The sequence below is a fragment of the Rattus norvegicus genome, chromosome 3 (assembly GCF_036323735.1).
Source record: "Rattus norvegicus strain BN/NHsdMcwi chromosome 3, GRCr8, whole genome shotgun sequence".
In the NCBI taxonomy this organism is placed as follows: Eukaryota; Metazoa; Chordata; class Mammalia; order Rodentia; family Muridae; genus Rattus; species Rattus norvegicus.
This window is the reverse complement of record NC_086021.1, coordinates 22,704,442-22,725,439: the sequence shown is the minus strand read 5'-3', so window position 1 is coordinate 22,725,439 and position 20,998 is coordinate 22,704,442. Positions and strand designations below refer to the sequence as shown.

The 20,998-nt window shown below is 44.5% G+C and overlaps 1 long non-coding RNA gene across 1 annotated transcript in view; it reads right to left on the bottom strand.

Moving 5' to 3' along the window:
* Positions 1–20,606, bottom strand: part of LOC134486045 (uncharacterized) — a 50,678-nt gene extending 30,072 nt beyond the window's left edge. The window contains exons 1-2 of the long non-coding RNA XR_010064717.1: positions 20,339–20,606; positions 19,338–19,626 (exon numbers count right to left, since the gene is read on the bottom strand). This is a non-coding gene — a long non-coding RNA (uncharacterized LOC134486045). The remainder of the gene's footprint in view (positions 1–19,337; positions 19,627–20,338) is intronic.
* Between the last annotated feature and the right edge of the window lie 392 nt (positions 20,607–20,998).

The window sequence follows — 20,998 nt, the reverse complement described above, 5'->3', positions numbered from 1 at the left end:
CCTCAGTTCCCAGTGACTGGCTCCATTTCAGGCCTTTCTGAGCTCTTAAACAGCTACACACAACCTTTGACACCGTGACACATTATCATCTACAAAGTTCATGCTTCAAGAACCATGACCGATTGCAAAAGAAAACTCTCTGAAGGTTTTAGATCAGTTTACAGTTTTGTGCTGGGCCATAGCCCGCTCCTCAGGTTTCACACAACTGTACATACACCCACTTTCCAATAACTGTGTGCTCTTCCTGGGCCAGGAAAATACAACCCCCAATAAAAGGCCACTCAAAAACACATCTGTAACACAAAATCCCTTTGAGGAAATTTTTGATTCGTGCCTTTAAATGTCTTTAGATAGAAAGAACTCACAACGAATATTATAGGAGATTGTTAGACGAATTTGAAAGTTCTAGAACGTTTAAAAGAAATCCATGCCTTTGGCTTTAAAAAAAAACAAATGCTCATCAAACTTCATCAAGCAGAAAAGGAGCCAGGAGGCAAAAGCTTTTTAATGAGACTTTCTGTTTTCAGTTTCTCTGTTTTCCAGCCCAGCTGTTCACTCCCCGCCATCCTCCAGTTTGCTATGTTTTAAATCATCTAAAGATTAGTAATGATGGTCTTAATTGTATCTGAGGAATAGACTAATGCAGGCACTCAAAACATAACATACACTAACAACAAATCCTGGCAATATGTTTATAAATGAAAATCAGAGACTTGAGGGTGAAATAAGTTGCCTTAGCATGGCCAAGATTCAAACTTGACAACAACGGTCCTACCCTAACTATTACTCTATACTCTTTTAAACACAAAGTGTTTTCTTCCCTCCTGAACTATTTCTCTAAACAACTCCTGAACCTGCAGAAAATGTCCCAGCAGAACCAGAAGGTCCTCTCTGCTAGGTTAATGTTTTTGTCAATACACGGACAGAAAAACTGTGAAGTTGAAATGCTGTGGAGAGAGGTGTGACCTCTGACACATCCTCCTGGCAGATATCATTGAGCAGGGAGAGCGGGAGATAGGTGTAGGGGAGGATGAATCTAGGACCAGTTTCCCAGTCCATCAGGATGGATGAAAAGTTGTTCCCTCTGGGCATTCCCCTGCCTTCTTCCTGCTACCTTTAGTGCTAGTGAGTCACAGAACCAGGTTAAGGTGGTTCAGGGGAGGTGAAGGCCACAGCTGTGGGGACAAGAACCAGAACTAATAACAGACACAGGTGTCTATACCATGTTCTCTCCCTAAGGCTCTTCAGCATGTTTGCCTAAGCCTGCACAGCTAACTACCACAGTCAAAGCTAAATGGCTGTAACCTCCATCCTGCAATGCCTATGAAGCCTCGACATGGCTCACCTTCTCTGAACTTGCAACCCGAAATTTTTCATTACACTTGGGAGGAGAGCTGGCTGTATAATCCAGGCTGGCCTACAATTCTCTATATGGCCCAGGCTACTCTTGAACCTAGAAAATCTTTCTGTCTCAGTCTGCCCCAGCCTGTCCCAGCCTGCCCGGACAGGAATGGGCCCAGGTGAATGACCATGTCTAGTTTGTCAACTCTGCTATATTTTCTTTAAACAAAACCTCAAATGCCCAGTTTTTCAATGCACTTGCCTTGAGCTTTAGAAATCACGTGGTCATCCAGTCCTACCACATACCTCCCTCCACTCAGGGGTGGCATGTACCAGACTCGGGTAATTAGGAAGGATTTCTCCTTCCAAAGGAGCGAGGGGAACATCTGAATGTGAAAGCACTGACCGTGCCTCTGGATAGGACTGGGTGTTTCTGTTCCCAAGGTCTTTCCTGCCTGGAGTTAGGAAAGCTGCATCTGCCTGTGGAGGAGCTGGGGTTCTGGTGCCCATTGGATCCAAAAGCAATGCTACGTCCTTGAAATCCAGGACCCCTACATCTCCCACAGGTGGCCCCTGTTTGATTTGACGGACCAAAGAAGCCGATTCTGTTTCCCGGTAGGATGGCCAGTTACCAGGTGCTGGGTGTGGCAAAGGAGAAGCGTGATCAGAATCTGGAGACGTGGTGCCAATATCCACAAAGCTCGAATTAGCCTTTGATTTGAAAGACACATCAATACATCGATTCTCCTGTGGCCTTCCAGGGCCTCCCCTGGTTCAATTGGTGGGTATTCTACATCCTCTCCATTCTCATTGTGATAATTGCAACTGTTCTCAGTACAGATCTCCAGGGCTGCAGCATGGTTGAAGGAGTGCTCCAGCGCTGAGGAGCAGGCTGTGGAATTGTCACCTCTGACCGTGGCTGGCCAGACATTGTCCAGGGCCAGCCTGCTGCTGATGTGAAAAGCCCACGCCGCAGGAATCCCCAGGTTGCTTAGTCTAAGAACGGTGGAAAGAGTGGATTGTAACCAGTCCATTCATCCTCCTTCAGAATTCATATTGAAATCAAAAGACTTTAACGATCAAAGCCAAACTTTCCATGCTATGTCAAACAGAAGCAAAGCTTCTAAGTAACTGAGATAAATACCATACAGGAACTTTGTTATAAGCTGCCTTTTGTCTGTCATTGTGTATGGAATACTAAGCCATCAGGTTATATGTCTGCTCCAGAAGCCCAAATCAAATATTCTGTCAAAATCCTGGCTGTCTTGAGAGCAAACATGGAATGCAAGAATATTTTATGCTTTCTCGACATGAATGAAAACTTAAATCGGACTCAAGCTTACTTAAGCTTAAAATTCCTAAAACACTTAAATAGTACTGATTTCTACAAGCCGTGCCTACACCAGTGCTTATCAGTCTTCACTGTGCTCTGCAAGATAGGGGTGGTAGCTGTGCTAGATCTTAGTGAGGAAAAAGTTGGTTTTGAGAGGTTAGCTAATCTTCAGATCATACAGCCCAAAGTTGGCAAAGCCACGGCAAGAATTTCATGCTAACAAGAAACTTTGTCTTACAAACATCTCTGTGTACTCTGATTCACATGGACTAATGTATTCATGACAGAGGATGATAGATCTATCAGTACTTTTTAATGACCAAGTCTAAAACAATTTTTGAGCAAAAGTTCAACATGGGTAAGATACAAATGTATTAATCAAAATGAGGCTCAGTATTTGGGAACAGATCTTCATTTTCTCCGTACAGAAGACCATGAACCCCTGTTAGTTCCCAGGAATCTCTTTTCTCAGAGAAGTTTCACCAGATAGTCCCAGCTATCCTGAAACTCGAGATCTTCTGCGGGGATGTGGCACTACTCTTGCCAGCTCAGTCACCTACTATCTCAGTGTCAATGGTATGCTTGCTGTGAAGAGGATAGCCATGTGTATGATGATTCCTAACCCTAAGAGAAAGCTCGGGTTAGGAAGGCTCTGGAAGGCTGAAGGAACACCCATTCAGAGCCTGCCCCACATGTGGCCCATATATATACAACCACCAAACTAGATAAGATGGATGAAACAAAGAAGTGCAGGCTGACAGGAACTGGATGTAGATCTCTCCTGAGAGACACAGCCAGAATATGGCAAATGCATAGGTGAATGCCAGCAGCAAACCACTGAACCGAGAACGGGACCACCCCATTGAAGAAATCAGAGAAAGGACTGATAGAGCTTGAAGGGGCTTGAGACCCCCTATGAACAACAATGCCAACCAACCAGAGCTTCAGGTGACTAAGTCACTACCCAAAGACTGACCCTGGGCTCCAACTGCATAGGTAACATTGAAGAGCCTAGTAAGGGCACCAGTGGAAGGGGAAGCCCTTCATCCTGCCAAGACTGAACCTCCAGTGAACGTGATTGTTGGGGGGAGGGCGGTAATGGGGGAAGGATGGGGAGGGGAACACCCATATAGAGTGGGAGGGGAAAGGTGTTAGGGGGATGTTGGCCTGGAAACCAGGAAAGGTAATAACAATTGAAATGTAAATAAAAAATACCCAATTTAATAAAGATGGAGAAAAAAAATGACTCTGGAAAATGGGACCTAGCCAATGATATCAATCCTGTGTTTGCACGAAATACCAAAACTCAAATTATCCCAGACTATGTAATTTCCTCAAAAGTCAACAATCAAGAATAAGAGGGAATGGCTAAAAAGAAGTATTAAGATCCACTGAATCATATAACGAGATCTTTGTTCACTGGGGCAAGTATTCATCATTCTAGTCTTGGTTTCTACTGCAATAATGAGGAGAGTTGAGGTTTTCTTCAGTTCTCTATCTCTCTCTCATTCTGTGCACTGTCCACTAGCCACTACCTGTACCCAAGTGTATTCACGATACTCTGCTGTACTGGCTGGATTTCGTCACCCTGATACGGACCTGAGAAGAGATTGCCTCAATCACACATGCCTGAAGGCAAGTCTGGGGGAGGGGCGTTTTCTTGGTTAATGATTGGTAGGAGGAAGAGCAGTTCACTATGGGTGATACCACCCTAGGGTACCATCTCTGGTTGTGTAAGAAATCAGGCTGAGTAAGACAGAGGAACCAAGCCAATAATAATGTTCCTCCATGGCTTCTGCTCCAGTTCCTACCTCCTTCTAGGTTCCTGTCTTGCTTTAGTTCCTGCCTTGGCTCCCCTAATGCACTGTGTGACCCAGGACAGTAAACCAAATAAACCCTCTCCTCCCCAGTCAGGTCAGTGTTCGTCCCTTCTGTGATTTGTTATATTCAATTGCTAAGGTTTCTCTTCATTTTTTTGACACACAGTCTCATGTAGCTGATGATAACCTTGAGCTTCTCTTCCTCCTGCCTGCACCTCCCAAACACTGGGATACCAGGTGTGATACTAAACCCTGTTTGTGTGGCACCAAGGTCAAAACTCTGGGCTTTGTGTCTGTAAGGCCATGTCTACCAGCAGAGCTTCAACTCTTGCCCTCAGTTGGTGCTTATAGAAATTAGGGTTGCAAATAAAACACACCACAGAAGACAAAACTCCAGGCTGAAAAAATGACTTAGCAGGGAAAGCCACTTACCTACAAGAGCTTAGAGCTATACCCAGAATCCACGTGGTAGGGGGAGAGCACAAACTCTGACAAACTGGATTCCGACCCAGACACCTCCCCGACAGCTGTGTCCAACCCCCAACTCCCACACAGTAAGGTAATTATAAAAACTGAAACCAATCAGTAAGAAGAGACCCTGGAGCCCCAGCCCATCCAACAGCAGGGTATTGCAGCTGGGAAACCTCTTGAGTTTGGAAGTGGACAGCTTCAAAGCTTCAAAGAGAAGGAAAATACAAATCATGCAAGCGTGGAGCTAAATAAATGCCTTCTAATGAGACATAAATCAATATCCTGGCGTTTGCCACAGTGCCTGGTGGGAATCTAAACAGTTAATTTACCCTCCACACTGAGGTCGTTTATGAATGCTCACAGATAGAATTTGTCTCCTAGAAAGAAAAACTGTATCACAAAACAGAACAGCCATGCTGGCCTGCCTGGGACTAATCCCTTCCCAGGAACTACTCTCTTCCCTACCTGAATATACATATGTTTCAGAAGAGGCCTGCAAACATGAATAATGTATTACCTCTGTTGGAGGAAGAGATTCCAGGACTAGGAAAATGTTCTTCTCCTTGGAGGGGTACAGCAAAGCATCCAGAGGGAGCTAGGACCATGATCCTGAGCTACTTTAGTTTACAAATGTTGTCCTCAATGCTGGGCATGTGTGATGCAATGTTTCAACCCTTAAGACAACTATACTGAAAGAATCTGGAGGAAAGAAGCCTAGGAGACAGTGTTAAGTATGCAAACACTGAATGGGAGGCAAAGCTCACGCTGAAAGGGGAGGTAGCAGAGTTGTCACACAGAGTAGTGGTAGGATAATTCTGACTTGCATTTTATGTTATTCCATGGCCTGTAGTTTGTCTCATTTTATTAAGCGTGAGGCACACCAAATTTGTCAATCACTCTGGTCATGTCTCATGCTGCTCCTTTCTGGCACACGCCTGTGTCTTAAAAATTGTAGTATTTCAAGCACTCAGCCCTCCTTCCAAGGGGCTCTAGGTACTACCTGGGGAGAGAGAGTCTTTAAGCTAGAGGGTAAGAGGTTAGAGGAGAAAGGGTAGAGCCCAACTGCTAAGTCTGTTCTAGAGTCTAGACTACACAGACTAGGGTGAGATGGAGACAAATACCCGGTACGATTCACAGAACAGGAGGGGACACTTGTATGTAGAACCTTGGAAATAAGGCTGAGTGTTTGAAATACTATGATTTTTAAAGTCAGAGACCCTGGACACCAACAGAATCTGGGAAGGACCAAGAATGACAGAGTATTAGAATGAGAATTGGTACCTGCATATCCATAAGAAGCTGCTGTGAGTGTGCATGTGTCTGTGCCTGTGTGTATATGCAAAAAGCATGTGAGGAGAAAGTTGTGTTTCCCTACTAGAGCCATAAAGGCCTTCATACACGTGCTCACACACACATGCATGCACATCCACGCACACGCACGCACGCGTGCACACACACATACACACACACACACACACACACACACACACAAACACTGTCATCCATTCACTCTGGTTCTTCACTGTCTCCTTTGATGCTTTCCAGAAATATCAAAATTGCAGGAGAGGGGCAGAGTGAGCTGTAACCGGAGTGACTGATAAAATGACCCAAAATACAAACAACCAGGTAACATGAAATCCAAGTAAGAAACACCCTATCTACTCTGCATAAGAGATCACCCCTGTATCCATACTTCAGAGCTGTATTGACTATGGCTCGGCCATTTGACTCTGACATAAGCACCTTTCATAATTTCGGTAAGACTATTGGTAAAACTGAGAAGATAGTTATACTTACCGCCTATAAGTTGAGAGAGTTTTAATTAAGATAATATCTGCAAGGGTTTTATCACAATGCTCTGCAGATAAAGTGATCGGTAAATTTTTGCTCTGTCACTCTCTCTGCCCACGATCTAGTTTGACTGAGAAGAAACTATGGAAAGCCACAAAGTAACTACTGTGGGCTAAGCTAGTATTGCAAAATACAAAGACAAAAGAGCCCACCTGAAGTCAATAGTCTCTTAGGAGCACCAACTGGACAGACACCTGCAGAATTGTCTATTGCAGCACTAGTGGAATAACCTACTGGGGAGACTAAGAAATGGATTTGTCTCTGGCAACGCTGTGGGTAAACCAGTCAGCATTATTTCTGGTGATGGTGCCAGGAGAAACCTGAGATGACTAAAAGCCTCTTCTACCTACCTGCCCCCCATTATAGTATTCATAATTCAATCCTTAACAATACCTGTTTGAAAGACTGAATCATGATGCCTCCTCTCCAGGAATCATTAACCTGAAAAGGGTCCACTGAGGCAGTTATTTATGACTGGATATTTTTATGTAGCCCCAAGAACAATGTTTTTCACATCAAGCCCCAGTAGTTCTGCAAAAACATATAATCACTGCTGGTTCTGGTTTCTATGCCTGACAGATAGTGCAGGAAAAAGAAAGAATCTTTTAAATCTTGGACAGCCTGAAGCTCCAGAGTTCCAGCTTAGCTCTTGGTTTTCAGCCAGCGCCTTTCTTAGAAGCCACCAAATGTTATTATCAAATGGTTTCTGGCCACTAGAGATAGTGTCCCTCCTAAATGTCCTTCCAGTGCATAGCACAGTCACACACTCCACATTACTCACTGGTAGAAATTCTTCACCGACTGCTCACTGTTAGTCAGGCTGAAATACAGGGCTTTTCTCTTCACGTCATCTGCTTCCCCTTGGCAGAATCCCACCTTAGCAGGAAACTGCAGCTGGACACTGTAGGATTCTTTGGGGTGAGTTCCAAAAACTGAAGACCATTGGGAGGATAGAGAAAGAGGGCATAGGAATCACATTCATCGGATGCCAGAACGGCCTGGAAAGTGTTCGGCTGTGGACAAAAAGGAATTGCAGACACCCTTAACAACGAAATAAACAAAAGAAGAAAATCAGAACACAGGTAAGGTGTTCCAACAAGGGGGCAGAGGCCAGATCCTTTTTAGGATTTCCCCATGTTGTTTTTGAACATAATCTCCTTTAGAATCCCCTCTTCAAATTACAAATATAATTTTGTAAACCATGTGTTATTTTTTTAATCTTTTCTATCAATTTAGATCAATAGGTTAAATAATGCATAAATGAAACACTGGTTTAAAATCTTTAGGATTGTAGGGAAGAGGATGAAGGAGAACTAACTAACACTAAGGATATTTGAAAAAGCCTTATGAAGGGCCAGAGAGACGGACAGTTAAGGGCACAGGCTGCTCTTCCAGAGGTCCTGGGTTCAATTCCCAGCACCTACTCGCCCATGGTAACTCACCCCTGCTTGTAACATCAGTTCCAGGACTTCTAACAGCCTCACACAGACATACAAGTAGGTAAAACGTCCATGAACATTAAAATACAAAAGCCATATGAAAAGCTACTTGCCAACTTACAACGAACGTTACAAGGTGGGTAATTCTCCTTCCATTGGCTACAAGTTCTCAAAAAGTCCAGAGCTAGATGTAGGACACCTTGCTCTCAAGTTGTTGGTCGAGGATGTCACAGAGATGATACCAGAGTTGTCAATTCTCATTGCTCAGGGCTACCCATCAGAATGTGATGGTAAAATCCTATAGCTGATGACACCACACAAGTAGGTCAAAGAACTTGAAGAAATCACACAGACCTGCCTGCACAGTACTTAGCAGGAAGCTTCCACCCCTGCTAGCTACCCTTTATGATGCTAGAAGATGCTATGCAGACTATTCTCACTTCACTGTGACTACTCAGGGCTACATAACAAAAGCCCTGGCAAGATGTACTCATGGGTGCACCATAAATGGCAGGAATGTAATGAGGATCACCAATCATTTTCTGGGTGGATTTAAGGTCTGCACTACAAGAGGAAACTTTTGCCTGGCATTGTAAATCTGGTCAGGAAAACCATGGCAGACAGGCTCATAAGCCCTGGGAATGAACCATAACTACTATTTTCTTAAATGGATATACAGTATCAAACTATACCAGTTACAAGCTCATAGATTAACACAGCTCTCGGTGGTCATTGGGGGAGCATCTTCATACAGTGGATGGTAGTTAATACACATTCATAACTAATCCGAGTATTGAGAATGAACTCTCTGTGGAGAGCTCAGCCACAGAAGCTCCCACCGTATCAAGTTCCCTCAAGGCTCAGGGAATATTGGAAAGAAAAGAGGTGGAAAGAGTTTAAGAGCCAAAGGTCGGAAGGAGTTGGATCAAAACAATGACATGTTCTCATGATATGGTCGTTGAACTCACAAACTCAGTGCAGTTGGTGTCCAGCAGAAGAGCAAACCACTCAACATTCCAGCACAGATGTGGTAGGGCACTGAAGCCCCTGCCTGCAGCTTAGAAGATTCTGACACTTGAGAACTGCTAGGGGAGGGTTTTCTTTAAGGGTATGGTCCCTAGTGAGTGGACCATGCTGCACTGGTGGCCCCTCACTCATTAGTAGGCTTCGCTGTATTCAAGGGATTATTAGAACAAATACAGGGGGTGAAGTGGATATACTGAAATATACTGTATCAATGTATGAAATTCTCAACAAATAACATTAGAACAGTGCATTTAAAAGTGTAAAGGTTGTAAAGCTTCTCCAGTCCAAACTCTTTTGAGAGTTCTGGACAAGGAACAAAATTGACTTGCTCATTCCTATACCCTCAGTTTTTATTTTGTGTCTGAATGGCTTTCACATCCATATATCATATTAGCATTCATGCATGCACCCACCCATGCATCCATCCATCTATGCATCCATCCATGCATCCAGCAAGCCATGCATCCATCCATCTAGGCATCCATCTATCCATCCATGCATCCAACATCCATGCATCCATCCATCTATGCATCCATCTATCCATCCATCCATCAGTGCATCCATCCAGCATGAATCCAGCAAGCCAGGCATTCATCCATCTATGCATGCATCCATCCATCCATCTATGCATCCATCCAGCATGCATCCAGTCAGCCAGCCATGCATCCATCCATCCATCCACCCATGAATCCAACATCCGTGCATCCAGCAAGACAGGCATCCATCCATCTATGCATCCACCCATTGCCTACTGCAGGCCACACTCAGTCAGGAAGCAGCTGATCAAAAGGCATCCTTACTGATTTCACAGCCAAACTCCCTTTCCTTTTCAATCTCTTTACAACACAAGTTATCTTGTCACATTGTAGATGAAGAAAGTGACCCAGGCGCTTGCTTAAGGTCGGGCAATGATTGATGATAGAAGCTAGCCAGACCCAACCGCTCATCCCCTGCAATAGACAGTCATCTGAACTCTACCAAACAAGCCATTCCAGGACACCTTCCAGGCTCAGCTCCACTAAGCCCTCTGCACAGTGTTTAAGGGTCCCCACTCCTACTAAGTGCTTTGATGCTGTGTCCATATTTCCCTGCACCAAGAAAATCCTAACCAGCAAGCACTGCCTCCTGGGGGTCAAGGACTGTGATTCCCTGCGGAACCCCTTCCATCCTTCAGCACCCACTATGTTGGTTTTCCAGTATGTCTTTGGCTCCTGTTGGTTGTCTGGTTTGGCTTTGGCCTCCACTCACTAACCCATCTGAATATTAATTCATCGGGGTTGGGTACCTGCTAAACCACATTATGTTTGATGCTGCAGTCAGGACAAAGCCAAAAAACTATGCCCCAAGAGCCTGAATTATAGGAGAGAGAAACAGCCAGGACTGGAATTTTAGGAGAGTGACTGGGGACAGGCATGGTGGCAGTGGCCACAGAAAAAGGAGAGTGTCTAGGACATCAGAGTGGGGTAGGGTAGCATCACAGTGGCAGCCAATGGATGAAGATAAACACTGTGGGAGCCAAAGCAGACCTAGATGAGAGTTGGAGTCTGAATTAACACCAGGGTGACTGTGGAATTACTCCCTGATATTGCATTTACTGAGTTTCAAAGGGACCTTTTCTGCCATTACCACCTTCTTCCACCAAAGGATTAGTTAAGGGATGCTCCACTGTCTTAGACTCTGTAGTTGGCTTCTCTCACTAGATCATATATGCTTTACAATTTAATAGGGAACTGGGGAGACATTTCTCTTACAAATACTCGATTTATAAAGAAGGTGGATGACAAGAAGGAAAAGAAATCACTTACTGGTATCATTACCTCTTCATTTTGTTAAACAAGACAAACTGACACAGCAAGAACCTCAAAACTGAATACAAGGAACGAATGTGTCCTTGTGTTTTTTTCTGCCTTGTTCTAGAACATCTCAAAGGTTACTTTTACCTTTCTGACAAGTAATGCTGAAGTACAGCTTTGAGGTTTGGGTAATAAGACAAAGAAATGCAGATATTAATACGGTTTCAAAAAAAAAAAAACCTCTGTAGCTCCTCTGTATTCTCTAAATGGAAGAGTCTGCTTACCTTCCTTGTTTTTCAAAAAAAAGTTCATGAATTCAGTCCCCACATTCTACATTTGTTTTAGCTGTAGTCCTCAAGTATGTCACCTGCGGGGCTTGACCCTCCCCAGAAAGGTCAAACCCTCTAAGTTTCCAACTCAGGTACATGAAGAACATGCATCATCCATCATCAGTCAGGGTAGGGCCAGAGGCTGCGAAAGCTTTATTTCAGTCACAACAAAGTTCAAGTAGGAGATAAAAAGCCAAACTAATAATCCCATCCTTAAATAACCAACTGTGGAGGCTCCTGGTATGGTGTCCACAATCAACTTCACAAGATAAGGGAGAACCAAGGTCCTAAATTTACAGAAATTCCATATGATAAGGGCTGTCTACATGTGGAGATCAGAAGGCAGTGGGGAGGAGGTCTGGGAAGAAGTGAGGAGGCTGTGATGGGAGAGCCTGACTTTTAAACTGGAGATCTGCACATGTAGTGCCTTATTTGCTCTATGTCTCTTCTGTGTCACCTTTTGGCGAAGCACTCACTTCAGATGGCAAGTTTTTAATTTCCACATCTCCACTAAAAGAGGCAAATAACAGAGGAGAAAACAACAAAAACTTCCTTTTAATATAGTTTAGGTCCCAAAGTACATTCCGGAAGAGTTGAGCTGCTTGAAATCTGCCACATGGACCCCTTGTCAGGGCTACAGACTTCCACACTGAATCGCTAAGAGGCCACTTCATAGGCTCTGAAGAGCCCCTCCTTAGAGACACCCTCTGTCTGACTCTTTTCCAAAGGGAAAGGCCCTCACATTCCCAGAGACAAGTTTTCCAAGAGTCCTCCACAGTGGTTCTGAAGGTAAGCCCTCAGTTGCACTGCCAAAACCTGTACAAGAGTCATGGCCTCCCAACCTCCCCAAAGAGAAAGAGAGAGTGCCAGCTAGGAGAGGAGCTCTCCACAGGGTGGGGAGCAGTACAAAGAGGATCAGGTCAGAGTTGCCCAGCTGCAAGGTCTCCAGTTTCCTGTTCAGGCAGAAAACCAGAAGGCTTCTCAAACATACCATCCAACAAGGGTAAAACATCAACCAGCAGAATGACATCTTTACAACAAGGGATTTGTCTACTCAGCCTTACTAAAATGATAACAAAGTAAGAAATGAGGTGATTCATTCCTGGGGGACAAAGTTCAATGCTCAGTCTTCTTTAAGGACACATTCTCTGGAGGTGTAAGGCCACTGATTCTGGCCTCCGATGTTTGGTGTGAACACCAACCACCACTTTGTATGTTACTTTTTCCCCATTCCCATGGGGACACTGATGTGCTTGGGGTATTCCAAATTCACCCCTGTACTGCAGAGTTAAGAGAATGCCTAATGCTTTCATGATGGCATAGTGTATCCTCCTTCATATGTAGTCTTCAAGGACGCCTAAGCAGTTTTCTTCAACCCATTTTCATATATCTAGTTATTCTCTATCCTCTCTGTCTTCACTGACATGTGGTAAATTACACACGTACCGTTTCTGTGAACACTAGCTTCATAAATTAAAAGCTCCAGCTAAATCCAAAGTTCTTGATCAACAACTGTCACCTCTGCACCAACTCAACATCCACCATTCCATGTTAAAGCATCCAGGGAGCAGCTGTGATGCATACTATTAGCTGTCAACCTGACGCTATCTACAACCATCCAGGAAACAGTCACCAGGCATGTCTCTGATAAAGTATCTTGATTAGATTAATTAAGGAGGGAAGACCCACCCTAAATATAGACACCACCATTCCCTGGGCCAGGCTTGCACTGCATACAAAGAAGAAAGAAAGCTTAGAAACAACACCCATCTTTCTCTGCTTCCTGGCTACAGATACAATGTTTCCATCCTTTTCTGAAGCAACTTCCACACTCCCATCCCTCTCCCAGGATGCAGCCCAGACTAGGGCAAGCTCTCCTACCACACACTCTCGGTTCCCATTCCTGTGGTCCTTCCAACCCAAATGAAATTCCTCATCAACAAAAACCTTCGATATACTATCTAACTCAGTTCTAGATAACACCCTCTTCCCCAGTGAGAACACAACAGCCTTCCCCTGACACCAAAAACACACAGAGTAACAACAACAACCACAACCACAACCACAACCACAACAACAACAACAACAACAACAACAACAACAACAACAAAACGGTACCATTCATTACTCAGGTCTTCCGGCCATAACCTCTTTGCTCTATGAAGTGACAGTTTAAGAAATCTCAGATTAACTAAATGAACAAACACTTTATTTGTTCATTTTTGTAATGCAGTTGCACCATGCCATTCTTGCATGCCAGGTAGAACACTCTGTCACACCCAATGTGAATATTCTGGAGGGAATGAAGAGAGCAGAAACATTTCACACTGTAAAGATATTATTTATCTGATGTCATTTCCAGTGACTAATATTAATATTACTATACCAGATGTAAGAAAACTATGTAGAGATCACAGAATCTTCCAGGCAAAGGAGATTGTTGTGTGCCAAAATCTACCTCAAAAATAAAAAAAAAATTATCAAAGCAAGAGTTCAATCCCACGGTCTTCAAAGTATTCAGAAGAGCCTTCCACAGGAGTAATTGAAAACACATCTTGTGCTCAAAACCTCATCGAATGGAACAAGTCCTGAAGCCCATTCAGCCTATGGCAATATCTGAAGAACAATATGGATGTTTGGAAAAGTTAAAAAACAAGAAAGCTACCCAATTTTCCCCACCAAATTCCCCTACAAAAAGATAAGAAAAACAAAGGGGAAAAAACCCAAAACAGTAATTTGGACAAACATCCACTTAAAAAGTACTTATAGAGAGGGCCAGAGAAGGCTCGAAAGGTAAATAAATCCCTTGCCTTGAAATCCGAGTTCAGTTCCAGGAACCCATGTAAAAGGAGAGAACTGGTACCGGGAGGATCTCTTCCCAATCTCTGCATGTGCACCCCGCTACATGCACACATAAATCATACAAAACCATATACCATACATGTCTTACACACATACCATACACACACCCCACATATATATCATGCACACACAAGTGGCCTCAATGCAGTATGCACATACCATACAAACACCACACACTCACACACAACATGCACACACCATATGCATATAAACAAACCATACAGACACACACAAGCACACACATTATGCACATACACACATCATACACATAAACCATACACAGACACACACATCACACACACACACATATACAAACACACACATAATGCACAAATGCAGACATACATACACATCATGAACATGCAGACACACAATTTCATATAGAGCATTAACATAGATTATTTACATACACACTCACCATACATAGACATACATATTCACATGTAGCACGTAAACATATAAATACACATACATGCACACACAGAGAGAGAATAAAATGAAATAAAACAACCAAGTCCTTACATAAAGGAGTTCTACCACAAGAGCATTACATGGCAGGAACAACACATCGCCTTGGTTAATTCTCATGACAACCCTAAAAAGTCAGCACTACCATGTCAATCTACAGCTTAGAAAATGAAGACTGAGGGATTGTGTCTTCCAAGACAACTGCTGCAAGTGTTTTCTGCCTTGTTCCTGACTTCACAAGTACCTGGAAGGTGTAATGAAAGAATTACTGTGCCTATGGGTGTTGCTCATTCATGAAGGACATACTTAGCTAACCTTCATGAGGACTTGTGTTCAAGTCCCAGAACTGCAAAATTGAAGGAAGAGCTGGGAAAATGGTTCAGTGTGAGGAGTTGCTATTCAAGCATGAGCACCTGAGTTTGATCCCTAGAATACACACTGAACAAAAACAGTCATAGTGTCTGTCATTCCCAGATCTGTAGTCCCGTAGAAGGAAGGCAGCTTCCTGAGCTTCGTTAGCCAGCAATCAATCCTGGCTTAGCTGCTGAGTACTGAGTCAGAGGGAGGTGTGCCTGAAAATGATTTGAAAGGGAGCAGGATAGAGTGCTCAGCAGGTTAAAGGCACTTACTTCAGAAGCCTGATGACCAGAGCTCAATTCCCAGACCCCATGAAGGAGGATTAGCAGAGAGCTGACTCTGAATTTGTGTTGTGACTACCACAGTGTCAAAGCATGCACACGTACACAGAACAAATAAATAATTTTTAAAATGTGGATAGTGCCTAAAGAATGACACTCAAAGTTCTTCTCTGGTCTGCACACACGAGCATCTCCACACAAATGTGAACCATGCATGAATGTCTGTGTGTGCCTGCACATGCGCACACATTCACAGACACACACAGAGACACAGTTACCGCATGCACGGACACCAAAGGGAAACTGTCAAAGACTGTTTCTAATGAAAGGTTGCTAATGAAATGAGAATCCTATGTAGTACGCTCATCTCTCTGGGGCTGTAACCTTCATGTCAAATAAACACTAAAACACTTGGGACCCACTGCAGCCTCAAGACCCCGGAGCCTCAGTGCAAATGCTTCTTGCTCTAATTTTTGTTTGTTTGTTTGTTTGTTTGTTTGTTTTTTCTGTTGCAAGAGGCTAGCTAATTCAGCTGAATTTTCCTTGGGAGCAGCAGAACATAATTTCAAAGTGAGGTTATCATCAGAAGCATCCTTCACAGCAACTTCACTCCAGTTCACACTTCCTTTGAATATGGCTCCAAGAACTATCCTAGCACCAAAGCCGCAATGAACACTAAAACGCTAACCTTATTTATTAGATGTCTTCAGAAAAAGTGCAGCGATTGTTACTGTAACTACTTATATGATTCGTGTACAGGAAATGGGTCTTGCATGAAAAGTTTAAGAAAGGGGAAAAGTATGTCTTCTAAGGTGACTTTGCCTCACTTAAGGCAGATTTGGAAATTATTTTCTCTTCTGTGATATAAACAGTAATTACTGTACTTATCCTGTGGGACTGTGTCGAGAAGACAGTATAAAACACTCCTGCAAGAAGGTAAGGAGAGGGGGGCAGAGGGATGGCTCCCTGGTTGAGATCATTGGCTCTTCTTCCAGAGGACCCATGTTCATTTCCCAGCACTCACATGACAGCTCACAACTGTAGGTAATCCGGTCCAGGGTATTCCACGGGCACTGCATGCAACGGTATGTAGGCATATGACCCATGTGCATAAACACAATTTTAAAAATTTAAAGAGAAGTTTGATGGTGTGAACAAACAGACTATTTAACAGTTGTCTAGTTTGCCCTTCGACTCTAACTAACTAAGGTCACCAGAAAGACTGTGGCTCAGCTAGTAGAGTGCCTGGCCAGCCTGCACTCTCGGTTCAGTTCCCATCAAATGGGTAGGGTGTGATGCTGCACACCCACTATCTCAGCACAGGTCAGTCAGTTCAAAAGGACCAGAGATTCAAGATCATCCTCCATTATGAGGTTTGAGGCCAACCTGAGATGCATGGGGTGGGGGGATCAAAAGAAAAACAAAAGGAACAACATAAACGTCAGACTCCCCACTTCAAATCGTTCAAGGCTGCCTACTTCCAGGAACCAATTGCAGTCCTCAGAGGGGACAACGTCTCTACCCTTGAGTGCTCCTGCATCAGATCCCAACACCCTGCTCTTCTGAAAGACACTGTGCCTGCCATGCCCCTAGTACATTAACCTCCAGCGCACAGGCTGATACATGCTCTGCCTTCTATCCTGGAGAAATGGCTTGCTCACTGAAACCTACCCAAATGGAATCCCTGAATCAAGATGGGTTAGGAGGAAGCTCTAGCTGGAGAGTCCACCATATTACCACAACAAAAGGTTATCAGTGGTGTTCCTACTAAATGTAAGAGAGGCCATTCAGTGTAAGAGCATTCCGCTTAGAGACTATGTCTATTTCAGTGCTGATATAAGGAAAATGTGTAAAAGTAGTTTCTGAATTAACAAATATCGACTATGTTCATATAGAGATTATATATGATATATATGACTCTCTGCATATATAACCCTAACCCTAACCCCTTACTCCTAACCCTAAACCCTAGCTCCTAACCCTAACCCTGTGACATAGATTTTTTTAACATTACAGGAGAAGCTGGAAGGCAGCACACCCTATGAAGTGCTTGCTGTGCGTGCATGAAGTCCTGATTTGAATGGCAGCACCCAGATCAAAAGCAGATCGTGGCAGCACATTGTAATCTCTGCTCTGGAGAGGATAAAAGCAGACCCCTAGGGCTCACTGGCCAGCAAGCCTAGCCTAACTGGGGAGCCCCAGGTTGCAGAGAGACCCTGAGTAGAAAGACAAGATGGCTCCCAAGCAAAGACATTTAAAGTTGATCTCTGGTTCACACATACATATGCACACATGTGCATGCACACCCACACTCTCACTCATAAATTAAAAATTTTTAAAAAGACTGTAAGAAAATAGAAATATTAGAATTGGCGACCTAGTTGCTTGTATTATAAAACTTTATCTTTTTTCCACTATAAGCTTGTTATACATGATATTAGATAAAGGTTTTAAAAAGAATGTATGAATGAATGACTGAGCGAATGAAACCTAACAGTGGGGCCTGTCTTCTCTAGCCCTCTAGCTGGCCGGCCTGCTCCAAGGAGGCAGTGTTTGAGTTGAAGGTATTCTGTTGAACTGTAATTGAGATGTCAAAGCCAAGGCATTACAAGGCTAGTCAGTAAACAAAACTGGATGTTAACCTGTCAAGTAAGAAACTGTAACTTCAAACAATTTCTCCATCTCTGCTGGTGCAGGCTTTAGGAAAACATGTCTCTTCCTTTAAGTTCACAGAACAAACACAGGAACAATGGGCAAGCTCTTAGGGAAGACATCACTTCTGTAGCTCAGAGGCACTAGGGGAGTTAAAGCAAACACAGATTTGCTCCAGGTCTATGGCATTTTACACCCAGGTGGAATTTCACAAGAGGACTCTGTCTCTACCTACACCAGGAATGAGGCCATTTACCCTCACCCTCCCATACCCGCTTCACATGTTGCCAAGACCAAAGCCAGAGCAGAGTTGATGTTTTCTCCAGGGAGACTGCAAAGCAGGCTCCTGCAGACAGAAGTATGTAAACTGTTACAAAGGCAATGTGGAGAAAGCTACAGGGAACTTACTAAGAAGTTCATGGCATGCTTGCTCACTCTCCTGTGATGTCAGCTCAGGCTGTGCAGTGTTTTGACACTTTAAAAAGTGTTGGCTTTGAAGAGGTGGCTCAGCACCTTGTAGTCCTTTCAGCATGCTAGCTCAAATCTCTGTATCAATTGTCAGTCAAGCAGTTCACAACTGTCTGTATGTAACAACTCCAGCTTCAGGGGGCCCAAGCCCTCTTCTGGCCCTTCCAACACAAGCAGACAAAGAGAAACACACACACACACACACACACACACACACACACACACACACACAAACACACACACATACACGAATAAAATAAAAACCTTATAGAACATTTTATAGTCTTGATTATAGAAAAATGTCATGGGAGCAACCTTAATGACTACTAGGAAGGGTGAGATTTTATAAGGTTGTAATAAATGTTACAGAAATACACTGACCAGAGCATATTAAACAGCAGAACAAGCAAGTGAAACAGTAATATGGGCACTGTGGACCCACTGTTGTCAACGGCAACAATATTAAAGAAATAAATAGAAATGTACACATGAACCTACAGGATATTTTTGGTTTCTCCAGACAGGGTTTCTCTGTATTCTGTCCTGGAACTCACTTTGTAGACCAGGCTCGCCTAGAACTCACAGATATCTGTTTGCCTTTCTGACTCTGCTGGGATTGAAGGTGAGTGACACCACACGCAGCTCATACAAAAAAAAAAAAAAACTGTAAAGTGCCTTAAATTCCCTCAGGGTCTTTGGTATCTGCACCTTAGTCCCTCATTTTACTAAGCGATTTTCTTAGTGTTGAGGAGCAGAATCAAGGGAATGCCTCTTAGTCAATCTCTTAGTTTCCTTTTCAAGTCCAACCCTTCTGTTTATTCAGCTGTAGGGTACACCTCTAATTACCTCTCCAGACCAGGCAGCCCCAACCAAGCCTGTCCTCCTCCTAGGCGCCCACTTGCTCTCAGGTGGCCAGGAAGAAGTGGGTGGGGGGAAGCCTGTGCACAGGTATCAAGCAGCCAGACTCAGCACAGCCCAGGAGGTGTCCTCCATACAGGATCCGGCCACTGCTGTGACTCAAGTGGATGTCAGCCAGGAATGGGGCGATGGCTGGGAAGTCAGTAGGAAAATCATCAACGACATATTAAGTCTCCCTGGGTAAGTCCTGGGCGGAGATGATCCCATTGGTGCCCACCTACAATAAGACCACAGGGCAGTGAGACAGTTCAGCAGGTAAGGGCACTCTGCTGTCAAACCTGACGACTTGAGTTTTAGGACCCGACAGAAGGTGGGATTAAAAAAAAAAAAAAACTGGTTGTTCTCTGCTCTTCCCACGCATGAGGTAGCACGTGAATCCCGCCTCACAGAAACATTTTTAAAAGGGCAAAACGGTGGTCGCTCAAACTGGTGGTGGGCAACCACCAGGCGAACGCACCTACGGTCCGAGTTCTACTCGAGTCAAGAAGACTCCCTCCTCTTGGCAGGTTGAGACACATCCAGGGTAACAAACTCAACTTTGGCGACAGTGATCAAGTGCACTGCGACTCACAGATGCGGCCGCTCTTGAACCCGCTCATCTTTCTCCACCACTGCACACCTTGGGCGCCGTGTCCTTAATTAGATTGCTATGCCTGCGTGCACAGCCTCCCACCGCCCCTAAACGCAAACCGCACTAGCCGCCTCAATTTCATATTCCTGCCTGGGAAATCAAAGTAGAGGGGGACGGTCCCAGCTCTCCCTTGAACTGATCCTTATTCCTCCACAGTAGGGATCAAGAAGTTGCAGCACTTTTGCTAAGTCTGGTCCCCAGCGGCGATGACAGTTAAACATGGAGGTTAGTTGCTCCACACCCTGGGAAGAAACTACAACCCCACACCAAGCCGCGCACCTCTGGGAGCTGAACTTACGTAGAGGTTGCTTAACTGGACACCTTAGAAGCTACTGCTAAGTACTGCCAGCTTCACAGCCGCGGAGCTTTCAACGTCGCCCTCCCGCAGCAGCCAATCTTCCCACGACTTCCCATAAGGAAAGTGCTCTTCAGGATGCAGAGCCCCGGCTCGTGAGAGCAGCACCAGCACCAGGAGCAGCGATAGCGGTGATGGCGGTGCCAGCCGCCTGGCTGTCCGGTCCCAAGACATGCTCACCCCTCCCTAGCTCTGCCCTCCCCACCTTGAGTCTCCGGAGCAGGCCACTGTGCCCGCCAGACGCCCAATCGGACCTTTAGTCCGAAATGCGGGCCCAAACACCGCGCTGATTGGCTACAGCTCTCGGCCACTGACCAATCAGCGACTCTGAGAAAGTTTGCCAGCGGCCACTACAACTGGCTCTCATTAGGTTTTCTAAGACTGCTGTAGTTTGGTGGAGCAGCCAGCCTGGGAAGGTGAGACTGTTGGCCAGATCTGGTCTGGGCTGTCCCAACTACTCCTGGGCTACTCAAAACTCTCCAGTATGGGTTATGACGCTGCAGGAGGTGACCTCATGAGCTGGAGGGACACTCAGCGCGCTGGCAGCTGTAGGCTGTAAGCAACTGTGCACTCTAGGTTGGCAGAGCGAGGGAGAGTAATGAG